The sequence below is a fragment of the Macaca nemestrina genome, chromosome 10 (genome assembly GCF_043159975.1).
Source record: "Macaca nemestrina isolate mMacNem1 chromosome 10, mMacNem.hap1, whole genome shotgun sequence".
Classification (NCBI taxonomy): domain Eukaryota; kingdom Metazoa; phylum Chordata; class Mammalia; order Primates; family Cercopithecidae; genus Macaca; species Macaca nemestrina.
In genome coordinates, this window is record NC_092134.1 from 108,100,041 (window position 1) to 108,112,425 (window position 12,385).

The window sequence follows — 12,385 nt, forward strand, 5'->3', positions numbered from 1 at the left end:
AAAAGTAGTTCATTTACTTCTCATATGAAACAGAAGCTGCCGTTTCCACTCAGGCTCTCCCATTCTTTCCTTATTTTGAATTTTTGAATATTTTCTATTATATTTTAACTTCTCAATTGTATTTTTATTATTTCTTTAGAATTTTTGGTATTTTGACTTTCAAAGTCTATTTAGAATCAATATTTTACCAATTCAAGTAGAATGCATAACTCTTGGCACTTGTTCCTTTGTATTATGTCTACACACATTGAACTTCTTTCCAGGCAATGTTATAAATTTTGCTTTTAACTATAAACATATTTTAAAGAGCTCAAAAGGAGAAGATAGTCCATTATATTTACCCAGATATTTACCATTTCTTTGTTCTTCCTTCTTCCAGAGAGTTCAAGTTTTCTGTTGGCATTATTTCTCTTCTAATTGAAGAATTTCTTTTAGAATAGGTCTCCGATTCTCTTAGTTTTCCTTCATCTGGGAATGTCTTTAACTTTTATTACTGAAATACATTTTGTCTGTATATAGAATTCTGGAATTACCATTCTTTTCCTTCAATACTTGGAAAATATTGTTCTGCTTTCTTCTGGTCTCCATGGTTTTTGATCAGAAACCAATGGAAATTCAAGTCATTTTTTTTTCCCCCTATAAGTGACCTGCTATTTTTCTATAATTTTAAGAGTTTCTTTTCTTTGTCATTAGTCTTTAGGAGGTTAATTGTTGTATATCTGGACATAATATTTTGGAATTTAGTTTATCCACTTTGGGTTTTGCTGAACTTCTTGAATCTGTATGTTTATGCCTTTTGCCAAATCTAGAAAGTTTCCAGCCATTATTTCTTTAAACTTTTTTGCACTATATATTTTTCCTCTTCTTAAACTCTGATGTCCAGAGTGTTTGATCTTTCAGTTTTGTCCCACAGGCTTCTTGGGCTCTATACACTTTTTGAAACCTTTTTTTTCCCCTCTCTGTTGTTCAATTTGCATAAATCCCTAGTGCTCCTTTCTTTGCTCCAGAAATCTGGGGTTTTGGTGACTAATCTCTGCCTTGTCTGTGACTATGCCCACATCTGGGGACAACTATTTGGAGAACAGAAAGAGAGAGAAAAAAAAGGTAAGGGCAGGGGTATTCACCTATCCTTCTAAGACCATAACTCCTTTGATGAGAAAAGAAGAAATTCTGCCATCTCCCATTTTTAAGGGCCTGCTGCCCTCACTGCCACCTCTGTCACTTCTATAACCATTGCCTTTGTTGGCTTGTCTGGAGGCTCAGGTTTTAGGAAACAGAAAACAAAAGAGGCTCCCAGAAATCTATCCAAGATATCACATATTGGCTTCTTTTCTGCTTGGCCATCTTGCTCTGAGATGTTTCTCTAACTTTGCCTAAATACATTGAAGAATTACAGGACGGAGCCCAAGAGAACATACGTTTATAAGGTCGTTTTCCCAGGCTCCTTTTACTTCATAATTTCCCCAGCTATTTCTTCTTCTCTACCATGATCTTCTTTCTGGTCTTCCAAACAGAAAACTGGAACTTTAGCTACCCTTCTCTGTGGCACACTTCCTACAGCGGCACCAGCCAACTGTCTATGGCCAACTGATGGGAGGATAGGAAGCATAAAAATGCCCCATTTTCTTGGAACCACAGCGTCGTCTTAGGTTATCCTAATTTCAGCATACTGGCTATTTTCATTTGTGGTCTTGAATGGTTAAACTGCTTTACTTTTATTCAGAGCATGTATTTCCCCTGATATATTACGTGTTTATTAGATTACTGGTTTGAAATCTTACTCCCCTTCCCAAACTAGAAAGTAATCTTTACAATGACATAAAATTTATGCATTTCTGTGTTTTCAGCATGAAGAACAGTGCACAAATCTTAAGATGCTCAATAAATATTGTAAAAGAAATGAGCTAATTCCTCAGAGGAAATTGAAGAATTGGCCTGAGCTTTTTGCTCATTGCCCAATCATGCTATATAACTCCTCTCCTGACTCTTATCAAGTAATATCAAAGGATATAGGAGGCCAGAGAAGCCTCTTCAAGGAAATAACTAGTAATTTTCAATTTAAAAATTCATTAAAACCTGTTTTAACTATGGAAAGGGAAGGTCTGAGAAATCTTTACCTTACATTATGCAACTTTCTATACATGTATTAGTTATTCATTGCTGCTATATAAAAAAAAAACACCACAAACTTAGCAGTGTGTAAAACAGTACAGATTTATTATCTTAATGTTCTTTAGGTAACGAGTCTGGCATGAATCTCACTGGGGTAAAATCAAAGTATTGGTAGAGCTGTGTTCCTTTCTGGAGAATCTACAGGATGGTCTATTTCTTGTTCACATGGATTGTGGGCAGGATTCAGTTCCTGTGGTTGTGGAACTTAGGTTACTGTTTTCTTGCTGGCTGTCAGCTGAAGGCTGGTCTCCTTTCTAGAGGCTACCCATGTTTCTAGGGGCTTCCTTGGCTTGTGGTCCCCTTCCTCCACCTTCAGTGTCAGCAACGGCGGGTCAAGTTTCTCTCACATTTTGAATCTCTTCTTTTTCTTCTGTCTCATCTTTCTGATCCAGGCAGTAAAGGCTCTCTGCTTTTAAGGACTCATGTGATTTCACTGGGTCCACCTGAGTAATCAAGCATAAAGTCTCAAGATCCAGTAACCTCAATAACATCTGCAAAGTCATGCCATGTAGTATAAAATATTCACTGATTCTGGAAATTAGGGCATGACTATCTTTGGAGGACCATTATTCTGTCCACCACACTATAGGAATGGCCTTTTAAAAGATGCAGGATGACAAAGGTAATAATTAACTGTAAATGTTAAGATCGTATGATATTCTGAATAACTTTTAAATGTAAAATTAAAATATTTATTCTTAACAATAAGAAATGTAGTATTATGAAAAGAACTGTGTCTTGGAGCTTTGTGATTTGTGAAAATCTAACATAAGCTAATTGAGGGTTTTTTTTTTTTTAATGATTCTCAGAGGGGACAGTCACATAAATAATTTTCTACTTTTTCTAGTAGGAGAATATCAATTTCAAGTACAAATTAAACACATTTAATTGACATATATAAAGCTTATATTGGTGTAATATTTTATGTTTCAGAAATCATTTTATTTAAAATAGACTATCTTGTTGGTTTAAACTCGTTGAAATAAAATTGGAGAGTGATAACAGGCCTGAAAAAATAATTATTAAAACATTCTCTCCCAAGATGGGTATCTTGAAAAAGAATTTATATCTAGTTATATTTATATTTTTCTTTTAATCTTTGCTTGAGGTTATGGCTACACTGGCTCCTGAGATGAGTATACCCCTAGAGAGTCTTCCACTGACATTCTCTAAATATAAAGAAAAGTATTTTTTTCCCAAATCCTGTACAGAAAGAGATACAATGCAGAATGGAGGACATAGCCTTAGGTAGAAAACTGTCCATAAAGCTGAGAACCTGAAACAGATGCTTAAAGAGTTTCATTCTAAAGTAGATTGAGAATGCAGCCAAGGTTTCCTGACCTCCACCTGGGAGAGATCACAGGGCCTTTCTCAGGTAAGGCAGAAAAATGACCTCATGCTTAATGGTATGGAGCCTTCCATAAGGTTGAGGTAATTTTGTCTCCATTAACTGAATATGTCACTAGTACATAAGTGTTTCATGTATGGCCATGGCTCCAACCACTAAAATACCAAGTGAACAACCAAATAATGCAGGTTCTCATGATATAGGCAGAATGAAAATCTTTCATATTACCTACTAATTTAGGCTAACTTTGTGTGAAGACCTGAGTGACCAGGGCCATTCCCATTGATTTGACTGTACCTCGAATGACTCATAAGCTCCCATGAGCCTTGTGTTACCTACCATGATAATATACCCTGACTGGAGGTATGACAGACGCCGTGAGAATGGTATAGCACTCATATGTAGATTCTGACTAGTCCACCTCCATTTGAACAACAATGCTTGTTTTATTTTATTTTATTTTTTTTATTTATTTATTTTTTTTTAATTATTATTATTATACTTTAAGTTGTAGGGTACATGTGCATAACGTGCAGGTTTGTTACATATGTATACTTGTGCCTTGTTGGTGTGCTGCACCCATCAACTCGTCATTTACATCAGGTATAACTCCCAATGCAATCCCTCCCCCCTCCCCCCTCCCCCCTCCCCCCTCCCCATGATAGGCCCCGGTGTGTGATGTTCCCCTTCCTGAGTCCGAGTGATCTCATTGTTCAGTTCCCACCTATGAGTGAGAACATGCGGTGTTTGGTTTTCTGTTCTTGTGATAGTTTGCTAAGAATGATGGTTTCCAGCTGCATCCATGTCCCTACAAAGGACACAAACTCATCCTTTTTGATGGCTGCATAGTATTCCATGGTGTATATGTGCCACATTTTCTTAATCCAATCTGTCACTGATGGACATTTGGGTTGATTCCAAGTCTTTGCTATTGTGAATAGTGCCGCAATAAACATACGTGTGCATGTGTCTTTATAGCAGCATAATTTATAATCCTTTGGGTATATACCCAGTAATGGGATGGCTGGGTCATATGGTACATCTAGTTCTAGATCCTTGAGGAATCGCCATCCTGTTTTCCATAATGGTTGAACTAGTTTACAATCCCACCAACAGTGTAAAAGTGTTCCTATTTCTCCACATCCTCTCCAGCACCTGTTGTTTCCTGACTTTTTAATGATCGCCATTCTAACTGGTGTGAGATGGTATCTCATTGTGGTTTTGATTTGCATTTCTCTGATGGCCAGTGATGATGAGCATTTTTTCATGTGTCTGTTGGCTGTATGAATGTCTTCTTTTGAGAAATGTCTGTTCATATCCTTTGCCCACTTTTTGATGGGGTTGTTTGTTTTTTTCTTGTAGATTTGTTTGAGTTCTTTGTAGGTTCTGGATATTAGCCCTTTGTCAGATGAGTAGATTGCAAAAATTTTCTCCCATTCTGTAGGTTGCCTGTTTACTCTGATGGTAGTTTCTTTTGCTGTGCAGAAGCTCTTTAGTTTAATGAGATCCCATTTGTCAATTTTGGCTTTTGCTGCCGTTGCTTTTGGTGTTTTAGACATGAAGTCTTTGCCCATGCCTATGTCCTGAATGGTACTACCTAGGTTTTCCTCTAGGATTTTTATGGTATTAGGTCTAACATTTCAGTCTCTAATCCATCTTGAATTAATTTTCGTATAAGGAGTAAGGAAAGGATCCAGTTTCAGCTTTCTACTTACGGCTAGCCAATTTTCCCAGCACCATTTATTAAATAGGGAATCCTTTCCCCATTTCTTGTTTCTCTCAGGTTTGTCAAAGATCAGATGGCTGTAGATGTGTGGTATTATTTCTGAGGACTCTGTTCTGTTCCATTGGTCTATATCTCTGTTTTGGTACCAGTACCATGCTGTTTTGGTTACTGTAGCTTTGTAGTATAGTTTGAAGTCAGGTAGCGTGATGCCTCCAGCTTTGTTCTTTTGACTTAGGATTGTCTTGGAGATGCGGGCTTTTTTTTGGTTCCATATGAACTTTAAAGCAGTTTTTTCCAATTCTGTGAAGAAACTCGTTGGTAGCTTGATGGGGATGGCATTGAATCTATAAATAACCTTGGGCAGTATGGCCATTTTCATGATATTGATTCTTCCTATCCATGAGCATGGTATGTTCTTCCATTTGTTTGTGTCCTCTTTGATTTCACTGAGCAGTGGTTTGTAGTTCTCCTTGAAGAGGTACTTTACATCCCTTGTAAGTTGGATTCCTAGGTATTTTATTCTCTTTGAAGCAATTGTGAATGGAAGTTCATTCCTGATTTGGCTCTCTGTTTGTCTGTTACTGGTGTATAAGAATGCTTGTGATTTTTGCACATTAATTTTGTATCCTGAGACTTTGCTGAAATTGCTTATCAGCTTAAGGAGATTTTGGGCTGAGACAATGGGGTTTTCTAAATATACAATCATGTCATCTGCAAACAGGGACAATTTGACTTCTTCTTTTCCTAACTGAATACCCTTGATTTCTTTCTCTTGCCTAATTGCCCTAGCCAGAACTTCCAACACTATGTTGAATAGGAGTGGTGAGAGAGGGCATCCCTGTCTTGTGCCAGTTTTCAAAGGGAATTTTTCCAGTTTTTGCCCATTCAGTATGATATTGGCTGTGGGTTTGTCATAGATAGCTCTTATTATTTTGAGGTACGTTCCATCAATACCAAATTTATTGAGCGTTTTTAGCATGAAGGGCTGTTGAATTTTGTCAAAAGCCTTTTCTGCATCTATTGAGATAATCATGTGGTTCTTGTCTTTGGTTCTGTTTATATGCTGGATTATGTTTATTGATTTGCGAATGTTGAACCAGCCTTGCATCCCAGGGATGAAGCCCACTTGATCATGGTGGATAAGCTTTTTGATGTGTTGCTGAACCCGGTTTGCCAGTATTTTATTGAGGATTTTTGCATCGATGTTCATCAGGGATATTGGTCTAAAATTCTCTTTTTTTGTTGTGTCTCTGCCAGGCTTTGGTATCAGAATGATGTTGGCCTCATAAAATGAGTTAGGGAGGATTCCCTCTTTTTCTATTGATTGGAATAGTTTCAGAAGGAATGGTACCAACTCCTCCTTGTACCTCTGGTAGAATTCAGCTGTGAATCCATCTGGTCCTGGACTTTTTTTGGTTGGTAGGCTATTGATTATTGCCTCAATTTCAGAGCCTACTATTGGTCTATTCAGGGATTCAACTTCTTCCTGGTTTAGTCTTGGAAGAGTGTAAGTGTCCAGGAAATTATCCATTTCTTCTAGATTTTCCAGTTTATTTGCATAGAGGTGTTTATAGTATTCTCTGATGGTAGTTTGTATTTCTGTGGGGTCGGTGGTGATATCCCCTTCATCATTTTTAATTGCGTAGATTTGATTCTTCTCTCTTTTCTTCTTTATTAGTCTTGCTAGTGGTCTGTCAATTTTGTTGATCTTTTCAAAAAACCAACTCCTAGATTCATTGATTTTTTGGAGAGTTTTTTGTGTCTCTATCTCCTTCAGTTCTGCTCTGATCTTAGTTATTTCTTGCCTTCTGCTAGCTTTCGAATGTGTTTGTTCTTGCTTCTCTAACTCTTTTAATTGTGATGTTAGAGTGTCAATTTTAGATCTTTCCTGCTTTCTCTTGTGGGCATTTAGTGCTATAAATTTCCCTCTACACACTGCTTTAAATGTGTCCCAGAGATTCTGGTATGTTGTATCTTTGTTCTCATTGGTTTCAAAGAACATCTTTATTTCTGCCTTCATTTCGTTATGTACCCACCGGAGCAAGATGGCCGAATAGGAACAGCTCCAGTCTCCAACTCCCAGCGCGAGCAACACAGAAGACCGGTGATTTCTGCATTTTCAACTGAGGTACTGGGTTCATCTCACTGGGGAGTGCTGGACGATCGGTGCTGGTCAGCTGCTGCAGCCCGACCAGCGAGAGCTGAAGCAGGGCGAGGCATTGCCTCACCTGGGAAGCGCAAGGGGGAAGGGAATCCCTTTTCCTAGCCAGGGGAACTGAGACACACAACACCTGGAAAATCGGGTAACTCCCACCCCAATACTGCGCTTTAAGCAAACAGGCACACCAGGAGATCATATCCCACGCCTGGCCGGGAGGGTCCCACACCCACGGAGCCTCCCTCATTGCTAGCACAGCAGTCTGTGATCTACCGGCAAGGCAGCAGCGAGGCTGGGGGAGGGGCGCCCGCCATTGCCGAGGCTTAAGTAGGTAAACATAGCCGCTGGGAAGCTCGAACTGGGTGGAGCTCACAGCAGCTCAAGGAAACCTGCCTGTCTCTGTAGACTCCACCTCTGGGGACAGGGCACAACTATACAACAACAAAAGCAGCAGAAAACTCTGCAGACGCAAAAGACTCTGTCTGACAGCTTTGAAGAGAGCAGTGGATCTCCCAACACGGAGGTTGAGATCTGAGAAGGGACAGACTCCCTGCTCAAGTGGGTCCCTGACCCCTGAGTAGCCTAACTGGGAGACATCCCCCACTAGGGGCAGTCTGATACCCCACACCTCACAGGGTGGAGTACACCCCTGAGAGGAAGCTTCCAAAGCAAGAATCAGACAGGTACACTCGCTGTTCAGAAATATTCTATCTTCTGCAGCCTCTGCTGCTGATACCCAGGCAAACAGGTTCTGGAGTGGACCTCAAGCAATCTCCAACAGACCTACAGCTGAGGGTCCTGACTGTTAGAAGGAAAACTATCAAACAGGAAGGACACCTACACCAAAACCCCATCAGTACATCACCATCATCAAAGACCAGAGGCAGATAAAACCACAAAGATGGGGAAAAAGCAGGGCAGAAAAGCTGGAAATTCAAAAAATAAGAGCGCATCTCCCCCGGCAAAGGAGCGCAGCTCATCGCCAGCAACGGATCAAAGCTGGACGGAGAATGACTTTGACGAGATGAGAGAAGAAGGCTTCAGTCCATCAAATTTCTCAGAGCTAAAGGAGGAATTACGTACCCAGCGCAAAGAAACTAAAAATCTTGAAAAAAAAGTGGAAGAATTGATGGCTAGAGTAATTAATGCAGAGAAGGTCCTAAACGAAATGAAAGAGATGAAAACCATGACACGAGAAATACGTGACAAATGCACAAGCTTCAGTAACCGACTCGATCAACTGGAAGAAAGAGTATCAGCGATTGAGGATCAAATGAATGAAATGAAGCGAGAAGAGAAACCAAAAGAAAAAAGAAGAAAAAGAAATGAACAAAGCCTGCAAGAAGTATGGGATTATGTAAAAAGACCAAATCTACGCTTGTTTTATTATTGAGTATCAGTTGCTTACTCTGCACCTAGAAATTCCATTTGTTTCCTAAGTTATACTAGAGCAATATTTATGTAAAAACATGTGGCTGAGCAGAGTTTGCTTTCTCATTAGATAATAGTGTTATATCCAAGAATGTGCCAAAGGTTGAGGTAGAGGCAGAGGATATCAGGACCATGAACATGTAGCAGTAGAAGCTACAGTGTGGATAGTCCCAGTGTCTTCTGGTGAACTTCTATCAGATAAAGCACAAAGGTTTCACCATTTTCTTCCCTTCTACTTGAAAACATTAAAGATTGTGCAGAAAAGTGCACATCTTGTAATATACAGCTCAGTAAGTTTTCATGAATGTATCACACCCATGTAACAGCACCAAAATCAAGAAACAGAATATTACTACTCTTTCAGAAGTTTTTCTTAGCCCCATACCAGACCCAACTGCAACTACTATCATAGCTTCTCACCATAGTTTGATTCTACTTGTGACTGAACTGTACATAACTAGGATAATATAGGATGTATTATTGTCTTTGGCTTCTTGAATTCCACATTAGCTTTATGATATTGATTTATGCCATTAGGTATAATTGCAATGTATTTTCAAGGTTGTATTTTTTGTGAAAGACTATAATTTATTTCAGAGTTAATACACATTCACATTGTTTTTAGTTTTTGTCTATTATTCATAGTTCTGCTAAACTTTCTTGTACATCTTTTTGTACATACACACAACTCTGTCAGATATAACTACATGTGGCACTCTGGGTCATAGGACATACATGTGGTTAACTTTAGTAGGTTCTGACAAACCTAATTTCCCAAATTTGTTGTACAAACTTATACTCCCACCAACAGAGTAGGAACATTTTAATTGTTCCACATCCCCCAATACATGGTATCCTTAGCTTTTAAAAAGAATTGTAGTCATTCTGGTGCATGTGAAGTGAGATTGCTTTATAGCATTTCCTTGGTGAGTAAGAAAGTATATCATATTTTCATGTGTTTTAGCTATTTAGATTTTTTTTCATTTTTTTGCTCATTTTAGGATTAGATTGTCTGCAATCTCACTGTTCTAACAAAGTTGTTAAAGAATAAAACAACAGAGCTTGATGTACTGGTGATAATGCCAAGTATTTTGGTGGCTACCACTGAAAAGATGCTCTACTGTAGCTGACCAAAACTCGTAACAGAGTGAAACAATATAAGAATGGTCATGGTAAGAGGCTGAAATGCATGTAGTTTGCCTAGCTATGACTGATGAGCATCACACAGATACTGTTTGCTTGGGGTACACCAACACAAGAGTTGTAACCAGTGACTCATACTGTGGTAAAGCAAGTGGACATGACTGGTTGTTGTATGTCTATTTGGGGGTAATTAATTATAGACAAATGTTCCAATCATGTCTGATTTCAAAATGAGCATGAGAAATCCCATCAATGTGATCCTCAGATGTGGAATTGGCAGCTTGATATTTTTATATATTCCTCATAGATGAACTCATAGATGGCTGAATGAATTTAAGAGGTATGGGGCAAACCATTTATATATCAATCATATTTCAAACCATATATACATACTCTTACATATATATGTGTGTGTGTGTATATACACATATACACACACACATATATACACATATACACATGCACACATACCTTATGAAGAGCTTATACTTTGTGATGGTTAATTTTAGGTGTAAACTTGACTATATTAAGGCATACCTAGAGAACGGGTAAAGCATTATTTTTTAGTATGCTTGTGAGAGTGTTTCCAGATGAAATAATCTTAAGAGTTTGAGTGGACCAAGTGTGGAAGATCCTTCCTCAATGTAGACAGGCACCATCCAATGGCTGGAGGCTTAGATAGAACAAAAACAAAGGAAAAGTAAATTGGTCCCGGTCTCTCTCTCTCTCTCTCTTTCTCTCTCTCTTTCTCTCTCTCTCTCTCTTCCCCCTCCCCCACTTGGATCTGGGATACACTCTTCTTCTCCTACCTTTAGATATCAAAACTTCAGACTCTTTGACCTTTGGACTCTGGAACTTACAACAGTGTCCTCCTGGGTTCTTAGGCCTTTGGACTTGGACTGAGCCATGCTACTGACTTCCCAGGGTCTCCAGCTTGCAGACAGCCTGTCATGGGACTTCTCAGCCTCCATAATCATGTGAGCCAATTTTCCTAATAAATCCCCTCTTAAAAAAATATATATATAAAAAACTAATATGTATATTACATATATATTACTAATATATTTATCATCTATATATAATAAATGCATATACACATATGTAAATATGTATGAGCCATTTCTACTGGTTCTGTCTCTCTGGGGAACCCTGATTAATACATACCTAATTACCACTCAGGCAACCAGCACCAATAATCAACCATTTTCTTCTTAATATTCCTGAATCCTTAAGTGCATTAAACTGTGCTTTATTTGTTAACAGAAATAGGGACCAGTGTAAATTTAACCAGTATGAAACTCATAGGGCCAGGAGAAGAGTAGCCCAAGGGAACAGTGGTGTCATTTATGAAGCTATTGTCTCTGAGCTTCAAACACACTGTTCCATACTCTATTTTATTAGGGCTCAATCTCTATACACCACAATTCTACTTTTGTAGCTGGTATTCTTTAGGCTTTGTTGATGGAGTGTGCTAGAGAGACATTGAAAGCCTAGAAGAAGAAACTTGCTCCTCTCTGTCCATTTGTCTGCTTCATGACTGCTTTCTTTTCCTGTGTGTTTCATTTTAGTAACGATTTTTCACTCCAGGAGTACAATTCCTTCTCATAGCAGCAGAGGCATCTAATTTGCAAATCTTCTTTTATTTGAAGAACTACCTTCGGAGTAAGTTTACAGGCACTCCTTCTTCAGAGGTCTGAGTCAAAGTTGCTTGGGCCCCCTCCTCTAAATACCTTCTGGTGTTTAGAGAAACCAGCACCAGGTGAGCACACCATCCTCAAAGCTCTGTGTTTTAAATCTGCAGGTCTCCTCATCCTCACTTTTAAGTTTTATTAATCTTAAACTTCTGCCTTTGTTTCTTCAGCCTTAGGGATGATTGCTGCTTCCTACCACTGCTATCCCCCTGATAATTCACTGTTATTTTTCCTTTTCAGTTACTCTGTTGAAAATGAATCCTAATTATTGCATTTTTATATATTAAATTTTTTCTATACAAATACCTAGTGTAGTTTGTTTCCTCACTGGGCTCTGACTGATACAGAAGACAGAAGGTCTTCTCCATTTAGGATTCAGACTAGGTCATGCCACCCCAGTTATCACCACAAAGGATTACAGAAAAAGAAGATATAGAAATGGGGAATATTGTTGAGAACAATTAAAACAATAAAGATGTAGAACTCACACTTCTTCCAAACAGAATATTCATTTCACTAGTAAGGCAGTATAAAACTGGGTGTAAAAGAAGTACCTTAAATTTTCATGACATATAACCCAACACCTATGGCTAAATGTGTTAATAAAATGGGCTATTCAATTGTTCCTTCTATAAACTAGCACTGCCATAGTACATAGGGATTATCTGACAATATAGTTAAGTATTCAATGTATTTGAATGGGTGAGACTTTTAGG

At 38.5% G+C, this 12,385-nt stretch overlaps 1 long non-coding RNA gene across 4 annotated transcripts in view; it reads left to right on the plus strand.

The window, feature by feature from the left end:
* The window catches only part of LOC139356566 (uncharacterized), a 47,224-nt gene that overhangs the window by 15,781 nt on the left and 19,058 nt on the right, over positions 1-12,385 (plus strand). For 3 of the 4 annotated variants that reach the window (XR_011608580.1, XR_011608579.1, XR_011608577.1), the window contains exons 2-3: positions 10,863-10,955; positions 11,547-11,737. This is a non-coding gene — a long non-coding RNA (uncharacterized lncRNA). Of the gene's footprint in view, positions 1-2,568; positions 2,795-10,793; positions 10,956-11,546; positions 11,738-12,385 lie in introns of those variants that run through there. The other variant, XR_011608578.1, reaches the window with a different exon arrangement.